Here is a 14080-nt window from a genome sequence, read left to right as displayed (position 1 = left end):
TCACTCCTGTAAAAATTCTGTATACAGGCCTCCTAAATCAATATGAATTTGAAATGGCAGTCAAAAATAAGAAAGGAATTTGGAAAATTGATGATGATATCTTAAATTTAATATGCAGGTATAAGCTCTTTTCTTTTTAAAGAAAAAGACAAATGGTGAAGTAAAATAAACTTTACTGAATACTGAAATTTTAAATGTTTATATTGGCACAGTAATAGATGTGTAAATAGACCAATCACTGTAATACAATAGTAAGAAATAGATCTTAAGATAACTGAGGATTTTGTGGATGATACAGGTGGGGGGAGGGGGGGAAGATATATCATTTACATTATATTAAGACAACTTGTTATCCTTTATAGAGATCAATGGCACATTTATTAATGATTTGAATGTGAGAAGATGCAAACAGATACAAGTGGATTTCTTTTCACAATTGCAAAATGAAAGACATGACAGAAAGCCAGGCAAGCATTAAAAAATTAATCTCTTCGGGCACCTAGGTGGTTCAGTCAGTTAATTGTCTGACTCTGGATTTTGGCTCAGGTCATGATCTCAGTGTTCATGAGGTCGAGCCCCATGTCAGGCTCTGTGCTGACAGTGCTCTCTCTCTTTCTCTCTCTCTTTCTTTCTCTTTCTCAAAATAAATTTAACAAAAAATTAATTTGATTCCTTAAAGGTAAAGATAAAAAATTATAATATAAGCCAAATCATAAAAGAAGTGACAACCTGAAAAATTTTACAATGCAATAATAAAGGATTAATTTTCTATATATAGAATATTGATTTTCTCTCTATATACATATATGATTAAGTTGATAATATAAAGAACAATCTTTTACAAAATGGGAGTTCAATTTTATTCTATTTCTAATAATTTCTTCTGAAGAGATATTCGCACAAGTATGCAAAGCAGTGTTTAATAGTAAAATAGTTGTAGTGTTATTTTTAACCAGAGGGAGGAAGGAGGAGAGGAAGGAGGGAAGCAGGGAATCAGGGAATGTGGGGAGAGACAGGGACACAGAGATAGGAGAAGAAATCTTTAAGAGATCTTCTTTCATTTAGGAATTGGCTCTAGATAAAGTCTTTCTTAGAAAAATAAAATATTTCTTTCTCTTTAAATACAAATGTGGTATCTGACAGGCTTTGGGAGTTTTCAAGTTTCTAATAAAAAAAAATCTGTTTTTATACTCCACACTCCCCTTGTATTACAAAGGTTTCAAAGCAGCATAAATGCTATGTAAAATTCAGTGAAATTCATAAGATAAAAAGTCACATTAGTAAAAATAAAGAAGAAAATGAGAAAGCAAGCTCAAGGAGCAAATACTATGGGCAAAAAGGACCCTTGGTTTCAAAATATTGTTTTACAGTTAAGAGTTTCTTCATATTCCAAGCAAAAAAAACAAAAAAAAGTAGAAAACAATCACAACACACAAGTTTTGGGTTGGGTTTTTTTTTTTTTATGTTGAACAAAGATTACCTTTAGTCTTGAGTTTTGAAGAACTTCTTGCATGGATTTTTAGATCACTTACTTTTGAATCTAGGGTACACTGGACAATGCAGCAAAATGCATTTTCAACAATACTATCCCTATAATATACACTGTAGCAGGTAAAAATTGAATAAACAATTGCGGATATTTCCATGACAGTTTTCAAATGCCACTATATGGCACATGCGATCCTGGAAGAATGATGGATACAGAGCAAGTGTTTTTAAGCCCTGAGAATTGACAAAGCATAATGATTTAGGCATTGAGTGATGTCTCAATGGATCAGACTTCTGGGGCTGAAATCTCAAGATCTTTGGAATCCCTTTATGCCTCAGTTTCCTTTTTTTCTTTTTGGAAAGCAAGAAGGGGGATGCCTTGTGACTTAGATAGTTGAGCGTCTGACTTCGCCTCAGGTCATGATGTCATGGATGGTGAGCTCAAGCCCCACATGGGGCTCTCTGCTGGCATTGTGGAGCCTGCTTTGGATCCTCAGTCTCCCTCTCTCTCTGCCTCTCCCCTGCTTCAGGCCTCTCTCTCAAAAATAAATAAACATTAAAAATATGATCGCTAACTCATGAGATTATGATGATTAAACTAGTTAATATATGTAAAGTCTAGAACACTATATGGCATATAGGAAGCATCAAAGTCGTGTTAGCCAAGAAATGAGGTATTCCAGCATAATAATCTTAGAATCATATTCAGAATGCACAAAATTGGAAAAGATTTTTAAAAAACACACGGTCTTATTTGCCAAGATGAATAATAGTTCTCTTTAATTTTTGCACATTAAAAATCTGTCAAATTCTAGATAACAAATATGTAGATAGTTATTGTACATTATTTCACATTTGTTCTTCCGGTGTTCCTTCCATAAATCCATCACTTCTGGGTATTTGTATGATTCATTTTGTGGACAGAACGGAGCTGGGTGTTTACAGGTGTGGAAAGGCATTTCTACCAGGACAGCAGGAGTCCAGCTAGCACATTTAGAAGTACGACCTTTCTGTCCTTGGCTCAGAATTCAGAAGAGAGAAAGTTTCAGAGTGAAACGTCAAGAAGCACTTTATAGAAACAGAGTAGCTTTGTGAGCACTTTATAGAAACAGAGTAGCTTTGTTACTTAGGGAATAGCTTTCCAGTGGGTCCTGGAAGAAATCTTTCCTCTGCCCAATGGATTTCTGGGTCAAAGACTAGCTTCTCATTAAGGAGTGACCCAGACTGTGTGCCTAGAAGATTCAGGCCAGCCCACCAGAGAGATCTGGGGTCCCGGTGAGGTCAGGAAACTTCGTGTTTAAAGTGGTAAGTCACATCCAGATAAACATGTGAGCCATCCAGCCATTTCTGTGTGGTCCCAAGGCTCCTTAGAGCAATTTAAAACATACACACGCCTAGGCCACACTCTAGAGAGAATGACTTAGTTGAGCTGGTTTAGAATATTTAAAAAGTCCCCATGAGATTCTTATGTGTTCCCCCAGCTGAGGATCACTACCTTAAAAAAATAGAGGCTCCTCATTCACATCCCATTGATGCAGGTGGCCAAAGGGGAAGTTTGGCATTCAGCGCTTTTATAGTTATCACAAAGATTTTCAGCCGGATATATGCCGTCCTTTAAAATCTGGATACAGTTGTCTCAAATCCTCAGTACAAATCCCACAGAAAGACAGTTGCCTCACTGAGAGTTCTTCCAATTTGAGTGATATGATTTTTGCCTGGTGACCTTTGGCTTTAAGCTTCAATCTCTGCTGAAACCACTCAGTTTACAGCTCATTTCTTTGCCTTTTTCATGCTCTCCTACTTCTATCCTAAATCAAACCATATGTACAACTAAGTTCCTGTCCTTAATTTTCATGGAAAATCCCTGTAATCTGAATTACAGATGTTTTGTAGAAGGTGAAATGGGATCAAGCTACAATAAACCTAATAGGCTCTGACTGAATAAATATCCCTGATCTTAAGAAGTGATGACCTTCAGTGCTTCCCGGACTCCACCGGACTTCTTCATTACTTATCTTTCCTCTCTCCTCTGCTTTGCTCTGACTCTTGATTTATCATTCATTTTTAAAATTAACTTTATTAGTTTATTTCTCATAAACCAAACTGTATTCACTTAAAGTATACAGTTGGATGCGTTTTCACAGTTGTATATATAGTAAAACCACTGATGCAATTGAGATGAAAAATGTTTATATCACCCACAAAAGTTTCCTCACCCTTTTTTACAGTCCAACTTCTCCCTCCCTGAAGCTTCCTGCAATCCCTACGTGCAGGTGACTTCCTGACACTATAGATTAGTTTTCATTTTCTAGAGTATTCTAGAACTTTATAAAAACATTTTAATATTTTGAATTTCTCTTCTGTGCCTGGCTTTTTCAGTCAGTATAATGATTCTGAGATTCACCCATGTTTTTACAATATTTTTTAATGTTTATTTATTTTGAGGGGGAGGGGTGGAGAGAGAGAGAGAGAGAGGGAGGGAGGGAGGGAGAGGGAGAGGGAGAATTCCAAGAAGGTTCTGTGCCGTCAGTGCAGAGCCCAACATGGGGGGCTCCATCTCACAAACCGTGAGATCATGATCTGAGGTAAAATCAAGACTCAGCAGCTTAACCGAATGAGCCACCCAAGCACCCCGAGATTCACCCATATTTATTCCTGAGAATATGATTAGTAACCCATTGTATGGATAGACCACATTCTGTCCACCCATTCAGCAGCTGATGAGCATTTGGGTTGTTTGGGACTAATGCAGTACAAATCCCACAAATACTGAAACATTTGTGTGCAAGCCATTGTGTGGACATATGCTTTGTTTATCTTGGGGAAATGCCTAGCTGTGGAATGGCTTGGTCATATGATGAACATATGTTGTACTTCGGCAATTGCCAAAATGTTGTATGTTCTACAATACCATTAGCAGTATATTCAAGATGTAGTTGTACTACATCTTTGTTAATAATTGGTGCTGTCAGGTTTTAGGGCAGGGGACTTGTTGTTTTGTTTTAGGATTAAAATGGGCATGTAGTGAAATGATGGTTTTTTTTTTTTTCAGTTTTGGAATTTACATTTTATTCTCTTATATCTGTTATCTCTTCACTAAGAATAAGAGTTCTGTTTTGTATTCGTTACACACGTGTTTCCCTTTACCTTGTTGTATGCATGTATAATAGTGGCTTGAACATCCTTATCTGATATTTCTAACATGTGGGATGTCTCAGGATTAGCCTCTGTTCCATATCTTTTCCCTCAAGAGTGAGTCCCATTATTTTTAGATCAAGTAATATTGGAGCGTGCTGGATATTACAAATGTTATTTTATGGTAACTCTGTAGTCCGTTAGTTTTTCTTGATGATTGTTAATTTTTTTTTTCAGCCAATAACCAATTTGATTAGATTCAGACTTAATGCCTGTTCCCACCTGCAGTGGGCTCAGCTCAAAGCTCAGATGACATGTTTTAGCCTTAGCTGACAGCTGTTTTGAATCTGCTACAACCTGCACTTGTCAGGGACCAGCCAGAAACTCAGGCAGAGTTTACCTAAGGAATTCCAGGCTCTCTCTTGTGGCTTTCTCATTCCCAGGTCTTTCTTTGCTTTTGGTGACAGGGGGTAGCTCATGCACTTCCCTTTCACTATTCAAGACAGACAGATAGCTACCTTTTGGTCTCCTTTTCAAGAATCTGTCTGCTTTTGTTCATTTTCAGTGCCTTTAGGTGGTCATTTTTTAAATACAATGTTCAATGTTTCTTGTTGTTATCTGTGGGTGGGTGAGTGTGTTAGGGGTGTAGGCCGTTACACCAAAGACAAAACTCTCATTTGTTGTGCTAAGAAGACAGCTATTTCTTGCAGCATTTTTTGCATTATTCCTCCCCATCCTTTTAAGGTCTTACCTTTCACCCTCAAGTGACTGATGGTGTTTTCCAAAATAAAAATAGTCCTATCCTTAAGACAAATTTGGGTGCCAGCTGTTAAGATAGATGATCTTTCTTACCTTCTTCTCCTTTTTTTTTTTTTTCTTTTTCTTTTTTGGTAACCCAGCCACAGAGGCAATAATTCAAGATGAGAGCATAGATAGGTAAGCTTGGGGCAATAAACACAAGGAAGACTGAGCATGGAACACAATAAACCATTCTGTATTTCTGCATACTGTGATCAGCTGCAAAAGAGACCAAGAGAGAAAAGTAAATGAAGCCCAAAGAAGAAAGTTAGCAATAACCTTAACTAAGTGAGAGAAACAGCCCAAAGAACAAAGTGGCTGTTGGAGAATGGAAGCCGAGAAACGCCCTGTAATTGGATGACTGGATACCAAGTAAGTGCAGTGGGGATCTGCCATCTATAACCGGGTGAGGGGCGGATGACAGATAATGACTTGGAGAAGCAGGCGGAGACCAGAAACTCTGAGTCCTTTCCAATGAGATGACTATTCCCAACTCCTTAGCAAAAGGAGAGATTGAAAGCCAAAATGACTTCATTCCAGCTTGACTTAGCTGAGTCAAAGTTTTGAGCAACTTTGTACATTTTGGAATATGGTCACCTACTGATAGTATGTGTTTGCTTCTTCCTGGAGTTTTAAAGAAATAATCCTGTTTCTGTCACTGTCATGCTGTGCACGCAGGCACGTCTCATCCTGGGGGCTCAGAAGGCACCGTACACAAACGACTTCGGAGAAGTGCTAGAGGGAGACCCCAGGGACGCTCCCAGGAAATAAGGTTTCTGCTTGAAAATTAAACTGTTTCACAACAGAAGGTTTCCTGGGCCAATCCAATGATTACTTTATTAGCGATGTTAAAAAGTATATATATATAGTCCTCTTTGACTCCCCAGGGTCCCTGCACCGTGTGTTAGCTGCTCTCTTTCCTGTGTTCAGTCTCTTGGATTAAACATCTCGTCCCACTGATATTATTGTAAAGACAACATCCTCAATCTCGTATCTTCTTCTAACCTAAACTCCATCTCCTCTCTCTTATTCTTCTTGGACAAGCTACTTGAAAGAGTAATTTTATAGTTTCTGTTGACTTCTCTGTCTCCTAGTCACAGCTTGGTTCATTAAAAAGTATTATTGGGAAGTATTTCGAATATTCCAAAACAATATATGTAATGTGCAGAGAAGCTATGAATGTTAATACCTGTGAAGCCTCTGCCCATCTTAAGAAATAACAACACCCTGGGAGCCCCTGGTGCATTTTTTATCTGCAATGGACTCCCTCTCATGCCCACTTTGAGGTTCTATTATTCTGATTTTTGTGTTTTCATTCTCTTCCTAATATATCCTTTAATGATTTATTGCTTTTTTTTTGGTAGATTTTCAGCTTTAGATAATTTATGTCATGTATTTTTCCATCCTGATATTTCCTGTCAGTTTCTCAGTAAAAGTTATTTGAGTGGCTATTTGTTTTCATTGGTGTGTAATACTCCATCCCATTACTGTGGGTTGTTTTTAATATTTACAATTTTAATAATAATTGAAATCATATGATACATATAATTTTGTCAACCTCCTTGTTCACCTGAAAGTATATACCATAAACATTTTCCCAGGGATTAGCCCATGACTGTAGTTTAATTTATTTTTCCATTCTTTGAATGACATTTGGATTTCTTTCAGATCTTACCATTTATAAAATTTTATCTTTACTCCACACTTTTTTCTTAGGAGATCTTACCTACTTTTATAACTTTTAAATATGTTTCTGAATTTTAATTTCCCTATTTTTGGACTCAACTATTCAAATTCAGCTGGACATTTCCATTTGAGTATCTCCCAAGCAGTCCATGCTCCTAATCTTTGATTCCTCCTTAATCTTCAGCCTGCATTTATTTGTTTTTGAAGTTTATTTATTTATTTTTGAGAGAGAGCAAGCAGGGGAGGGGCAGAGAGAAAGAGGAAGACAGAGAATTCCAAGTAGTCTCCATGCTGTCAGTGCAGAGCCCGATGCGGGCTGAAATCAACAGTCAGACGCTTAACCGACTGAGCCACCCAGGCACCCCAGTCCTCAGCTTGCATTTAACTGACTAGGAAATCCTGAAAATTTTTACCTGCAAAATATTCTAGAATGCATTCCCTCCTTGGCAACCGTACTATGACCCTTCAAATTTAGTCTTTCATAATTTCTTGTTTGGGCTGTTGAAATAACTTCCCAGCAAGTTTCTGTGCTCTCATATCTGCTCTCTTAGTTACATGATTGATACAACCACCGGAGTGAGCTATCTAAAGCACAATTTGGCCATATCACTTCCTAATTTTAAATATCCCTTGGCTTTGGGTCACCTCCGCTATGGAGAGGCACTTCACAGTTTCCTCATTCCGATCTTATCCTGTATTCCTCCCTCTTTCTGCTTTACACTCCAAAGACCCAAAGACCTTAAGGTTCTTCTAATGCACTGTGTGATTGTCTTCCTCCAGATCTCGCATATTTGTTACCCCTGTGTAGCGCTCCCTGGTGCTTTTTCTTCATCAAGAATGCTTTTGTTCAGGGCGCCTGGGTGGCTTAGTCGGTTAAGTGACCGACTTTCGCTTAAGTCATGACCTCGCGGTTCGTGGGTTCGAGCCCCGCTTCGGGCTCTGTGCTGACTGCCAGCTCAGAGCCTGGAGCCTGTTTCAGTCTGTATCTCCCTCTCTCTCTGACCCTCCCCTGCTCACGCTGTCTCTCTCTCTCCTAGAAATAAATAAAAAACATTAAAAAAAAAAAAAGAATGCTTTTGTTCATCAAGATTCAGCTCAGGTGTTACCTTCTTACCATGTCCTGTTCCCACTCCTTTCACAGACTTCAATTTGTTCTTAGTGTATAAGTCTATATTTTCTTCTAGAATATTTAGCAAACAGAATACCTTTTATTTGTTTTTTATATACTGAGCCCTTAGTATGGTATCTAGCTCCTAGTATTTTCTCAAAATCAAAATAGGACCGTTGACTTGAAATCAAGCTCAAAGTATTTCATCAGATTGTATCACTGTGGCCTGAATGAAATATCCGTTGAGACAACCAATCTTCTCCTCCTTGATTTTCAAGCAAGGATGTATAATTGGTTTTCTTAGTACCTTACAGTCGATGATAACTGGTCTCTATAAAGGGTTACATACTGCTGTAAACTGAGTGTGCTGGTGCCAGTGTGCTCACCCGCTTAGTCAGTGTTTCCAGTTCCTAATGCTAAATAACACACCTGCCCCCAAATTAATGGTGTAAACCAGCAACCACTTTATTGTGCTCACGGATTCCAAGGGCCAGAAACTCAGACGAAACTGTGGGAAGGTCATGCCTCTGCTCAACCCTGCCACAGTCTTTAGCTGGAGTGCCTTAAACAGCTGGGGGCTGGAATCGAGAGGGGCCTTCTTCACTTGTACGTCTAGTACCTAGTGTAGGAATACTAACAATACTGGTTCCGGCTTCGACCCTCTACCTTGTTCATGTTCACCCGATGACCTCTCTTGAAGCTAGGTGTTACGGACCCCTTGAAGATGAATATAAATTCAATTAGAAACGCCTGCCAAGGCCAGAGTTGGGGGAGACTTGCTTTGGCCTCCCATGAATCTATTGGAAATAACACTGTATTAACCTTTGCTGATGCACAGGTGGGTGCCACAAGATCTAATTAAAGGTCATCTATCAGTTAAGTGTGTGTGAACCCTTTGACCTTACAACGAGGCCTTTCTACATATCCCCAAGCTCTCTAAAGTCTTTGGACAAAGGTCTGGAGTTGGTGGAGATTAGCCATACAATGCCTGGGTCACCATCCACCTGATCCCCTTGCAGCTAAATTATCCTGAATAAAACGCCATGTAAACTCTATGGAGTAGCCTGCTTCATTTTCCCATTTCATCGTGCCTTGCCAATGGGGAGGGGGGACAGCTCCTCCTCCTCCAGCTTCTAACACCTAGGCTGGAGTCCTTGAAGCCTTGAAAGACCTGCACATGGTATCTCTAAGTGGCTCAAGTTTCTTGCAGAACAGTCACTGAGACCTGAGAGGGAGCCTCTCCAAGAGGACTACGTGGAAGCTGCCTGGTCTTCTGTGATTTGTCACATGGAATCATTTCTGCCAAATATGACAGGTTGAAGCAACAGTAACGTCATCAATCTGATCCTTTGAGTACTAATAAAGTATGGCATCTATACATCTGAGATTGATGACCAGACTCATACATGGAGCTGTGTTCAAGAAGCTCTGTCTGAGTGCCCAACTGGCATCCTTAGCCAGTGTTCCTCTTAAGGAGGAAGGGGGTCCCCAGTCAGGAAGAATGAGTGGTTTCTTATTTACCTGGCCTACTTGGGACAGTTGGTGTTACTACACATTAATAAAAAGAACACTTTTTTCAGTTTCAGGGTACTGGGCCTATTTGTTTCAGAGGCATCCCTAACCTTTAAGATGGTCGATCTGGGAATAAACATGACTTTTGTGATACATCTCAGGGGCTCCCTGTGGAGAACAGACTGTGAGGTTATTACTTCTATGATCCCAAGCAGTCATTTCTCATGATCTCATTCTTTTTTCTCCCCCGTTTTTTGTTACCAGTCGGGTTTCTCTGGGTCTTAGAGAAACAACACATCACTCCAGAGAACAAGATATTTTCCAAAAACAAAGGCTTCACCCTGCCAAAACACACCATATTTTGGGATGGATCCTTCACTCACTTAACACTGGCGTTTAGCAGGCGAGATTGCCTGGAGCTTCTGGGCCCAGCCCCCACTCCTCAGTCCCCAGGTGCCTTAGATCTTGCTTTGTAACATTCTCTACACCTGTTCAGTGTCAACATCACCACTGCTCATTTCTTTCCCAGAGGTGAACACTAGGGGCCCTCTCCGGATGGCTTCCTTCTGGTCAGGGTAAGTGTATTGTCCCAATCCACGAGACAATGAATTGTGGGTAGCCCATCTGAAAATCCAGACCATTTTGATATCTTGGGGAAAATTTCAAGGCGTACTTCACAACTCCTCCGATACACAGGCTTCATTTGGAGCTGCACTGAGATCTCTGAGCTCCTCTTCTTGGTGGCTTCTTTGCTATCAAAGGCACATCTGTTGCTTGCCGTCCAGCCTCAGTGCCCGGCCTCTGAAAAGGCCACCATGGCAAAGCCTGTTCTTAGGCCGGTGCCATTGTTCTCTACATTTTGCCCTCCCTAATGCCGTGCTTAATGGTTTTCCTACCTGGTTCTTTGGGAACTAATTAAGGAAATGCAAAGAAGGGTTCAACAGTTATGGGAGCATGGCAGAAGAGGTGAAGATGAAATATCCCTTCCTACCACAGAAATTTTAGTGCACCAGAAAGGACAGACATTCTAGAACTCAGGATTTAAGCCATTTTGTTATATAAAAGTTCTAATTTGTTTTGATTTTGGCGTGTGTGTGTGTGTGTGTGTGTGTGTGTGTTGGTTTCTATCTCCATAGTTAATGTTCTACTTAAGAGCAGGGGTGCTACGAGTGCTGTTTCGCTTGAAGGGAGGAGGAGATTGACTGAAAATCCGGTTAGCAATTCTTAGGCACCTAAGTGAGCAGATGTCTCCCCTGGCAATTGGCTCCTGCTGCCAGGGGTTGGCTGGGCCTGTGGTGCTGTGACTGCAGGGCCCCAGGCCCCCTGCTTTGGTTTCCAAATGGGATCATCCTTGGGCAGCGAAGCTGCTGCCTTTTTTCAGACTCTCTCAGTGCATCCTTTACAGATAAGTGGGCTGCGGCTCTTCCATATGCGCCGCTAATGGTGCAGCTGCCCCCACAGAGCAGCGCGCTCTGGGCTGAGGGAAATGGGCGTGTTGAACAAATGGTGCCTGACGTGAGAAGCCAGCACATTGTTTGTCTGCGGAGCTCCCCGGAGCTTACGTACGGATTGATGGAAGCCAAGCAGAATGTCTCAGAAATGCTACCTGCCACAGACCCAAACCTGCCTGCTCTGGACCTAAGTTGTTGAGCGTGTCATGCCACCCTCCCTGGGGATTAAATGCTTTGGCTGTTCATTAGGGTACTTACAAGCGATGGCTCTGGAGCAGGAGTGAGTTAGCACACTCCCTGCCATTCCCCAACAGCATGGAATTTTCTGAGCCCCAGTCTCCTTATTTGTAAATCAAGGATGCTAATACCCATCTTAGAGGGTCGTTATTGTGATTACATGAGAAAATATATGTAAAGCACTTTTCACAATGTCTGGTAAAAAGATCCTGGGCTTTGCAGTAGACAGACCTAGGTAGTAATACTAGCTCTGCTGTCTACTAGCAGTAGGACTTGGGGAAAGACATCATGTCTTAGAGACTCAGTTCACTTGTCTTTTTAATGGCCTAACAATCATTTCTGAATCAGTTGCATCGGAATTAAATGGTAATTTAGGAGCATAAGTAAGTATCTAGCACCTACTAGAGGCATAAAATGCTATTTTTCCTTCCTTTATCTGCCACAGCCCGCTCACTCTCATCTGGCCTGCGTAGGAGATGATTTCCCCTGCCCTGTCACCAATTTATCAAGGCCAACAAGGACTTGCCTGCCAGGCCCTCACCGAAGATTCCACACATTCAGTTCACAACTGCAGTCAGGAACGGATTTTTCGCCTGAGGTGGCAAGAAGAAAAGGTGCATCGGAGTGGAGCCTTCAAACTATACGCTCACAAAGACCAATAACCATCCCTGCGAGGCACAAGCCCAGGATTTACATGTGTGATAAGTTACAGGTTTACCTCCTTCCTTCCAGACCCCCACAGTGAGCTCGAAAGAGAATGCATGAAAGGCATTTCCCTCTGTTTAAAAATAGGGGGCCTCGGCTGTAGAACATAAGCGAGCCCGTAAGCTATTCCTAAAGGGAAGAGGCATTTGATGAGAGAAGAAAAAGATGGAATCGAAACGAAAAGGAAACAAAGGGAAACCCAAGGGCAGTGATTGACACAGAACGTTACAGAAAGAGTTCAGGTCTGTGGAGGCAGATAAATGAGCTCCGTGGCAAAGGGAGGGGGACAAGAAAGAAAGAGGGGGAAAAGCTGGATCAAGCAACACCTTTCTGTACCTGCTAGCCTCCTGCTCAGGGGACCAGCTCTGACATGGAGAGGGATTCCCCCCCCACCCCGGAAAAGGGGCCCTGCCACCCTGGGTCCTTCATTCAGTGGGCTTCCCCCAAGTCAGCTAGGCTTCCCCGGGGTCTGGGAAGACCCCAGCAGAGAAGGCCTGAGGTATCCCAGATGTCCCGGTGCCACTGATGCAGAAGGTTGAGTGCCGGAAGGCCACACCAGAAAATTCTGTGGCTGCACCTCAAAGCAGGATGCCAGACGGTTGCGCTTGAGGGGGGAGCCTGGTACTGATGAGAGTCGGGACACTGAGCAACTGTCTTGGGCATTCTAGGATTGTCACAGTCAAGGTCAGAGCTCTGACCAGGTGCTCCGGGCACTGTGGAGCCTTTCACAGCTGTTATTTACATCTGATGCTTAAGTTACCCAAGACTCAGCAGCTGGGGGGAGGGAGCTGCAGACTTATTGCTTATATTTTTCAGATGGGAAAAGCAAGTATTGGCTTATTAGAATCATAGAGTATTAGGAATGGAAGAGATCTTGGTTATAAATGCTTACCGAAGGGATTTGCAATGGCTCATCATAAACAGAGAGATCCATATATACTGAAGCTGTTAACAAAGACGGAAAAGGTGAAAGGGACAGAACAAAAGAGAGACATAAACAAACCCAAACCCCAAACTCCTCTTTAAAATCCGCAGCAACTGAAGCTTAAGCTTCCTAGCAACCAAGACAAAGAAAAACAAATGACCTCCAAGAGCACCTAATCCAACCCCTCATTTTATAGATTAGGAAATGAAGGTCTATATTATTTTTAAAAGCTTTTCATCAATGAAATGTGTTTCTGTAGCTAAGCATGGAATTATTTCCACTTTAATGTTTCAGATTGATTTTTTTTTTCAAATGGGCTTTTTCAGGAGGCACTGCTGACCTCCCAGAAACCAATTATGCATCAGAGCAGCGCAGATTGCCCCATGGAAAGTTAACCTTCAAGGAGCTATAACAGTTCATGCAACAAGAAAACAGTGCCTTTACCACGAGTGCCATTCTCCTGACTGTCTGCGAAGCGCATGTTCTAGAAGCCCTCTCTGCTTCTTTCAGGCAAATCAGCCCAGAGCCCTAGATCCTTTTTTTCTCACCATGGCCCTGATTTCTCCAAGCTCCTCACTTCTGCTTGTTGGACTTAGGGCAAAGTGACAGGGGCCTCACAAGAACCGTGGCTTGGGATTGATTATCTGTTAAAACTTAGCCCAAGAGTTGGGCAGTCAATTTAGCAGGTCCCGCAGCAAGTCAGAGAGCAGAGTCCTGCCACTTGGCCCTTGCTGGTGTACCAGCTAAGGAACGCTGCCTCTGGATGTTTTTCGAGGGGTACCAACTGCAATGATGGAGACCTGAAGACTATGAGGGAGGAGGGAGGAAAATCTCACTGGGAGGCAGCCATGTTGTATCACTGAGGTGACGGCAACTGTGACCGTAGGCCGCTAACACTGCGCAGACGCTCTGGAGTAAAGCGAGGACTTGCCATGCGTTCTGCACCCATGAGTCTCCCTACCCAAGGCACGGTATTGGATCCACTGTGTCTCACCCGCTTCTTATCCCAGCTGGCATTGTAGCAACCAGCTCCGC

This window comes from Hyaena hyaena, unplaced genomic scaffold (genome assembly GCF_003009895.1).
Source record: "Hyaena hyaena isolate Hyena2069 unplaced genomic scaffold, ASM300989v1 scaffold_446, whole genome shotgun sequence".
Classification (NCBI taxonomy): Eukaryota; Metazoa; Chordata; class Mammalia; order Carnivora; family Hyaenidae; genus Hyaena; species Hyaena hyaena.
The sequence above is the reverse complement of the archived record's forward strand: the minus strand, read 5'-3'. Positions refer to the sequence as shown.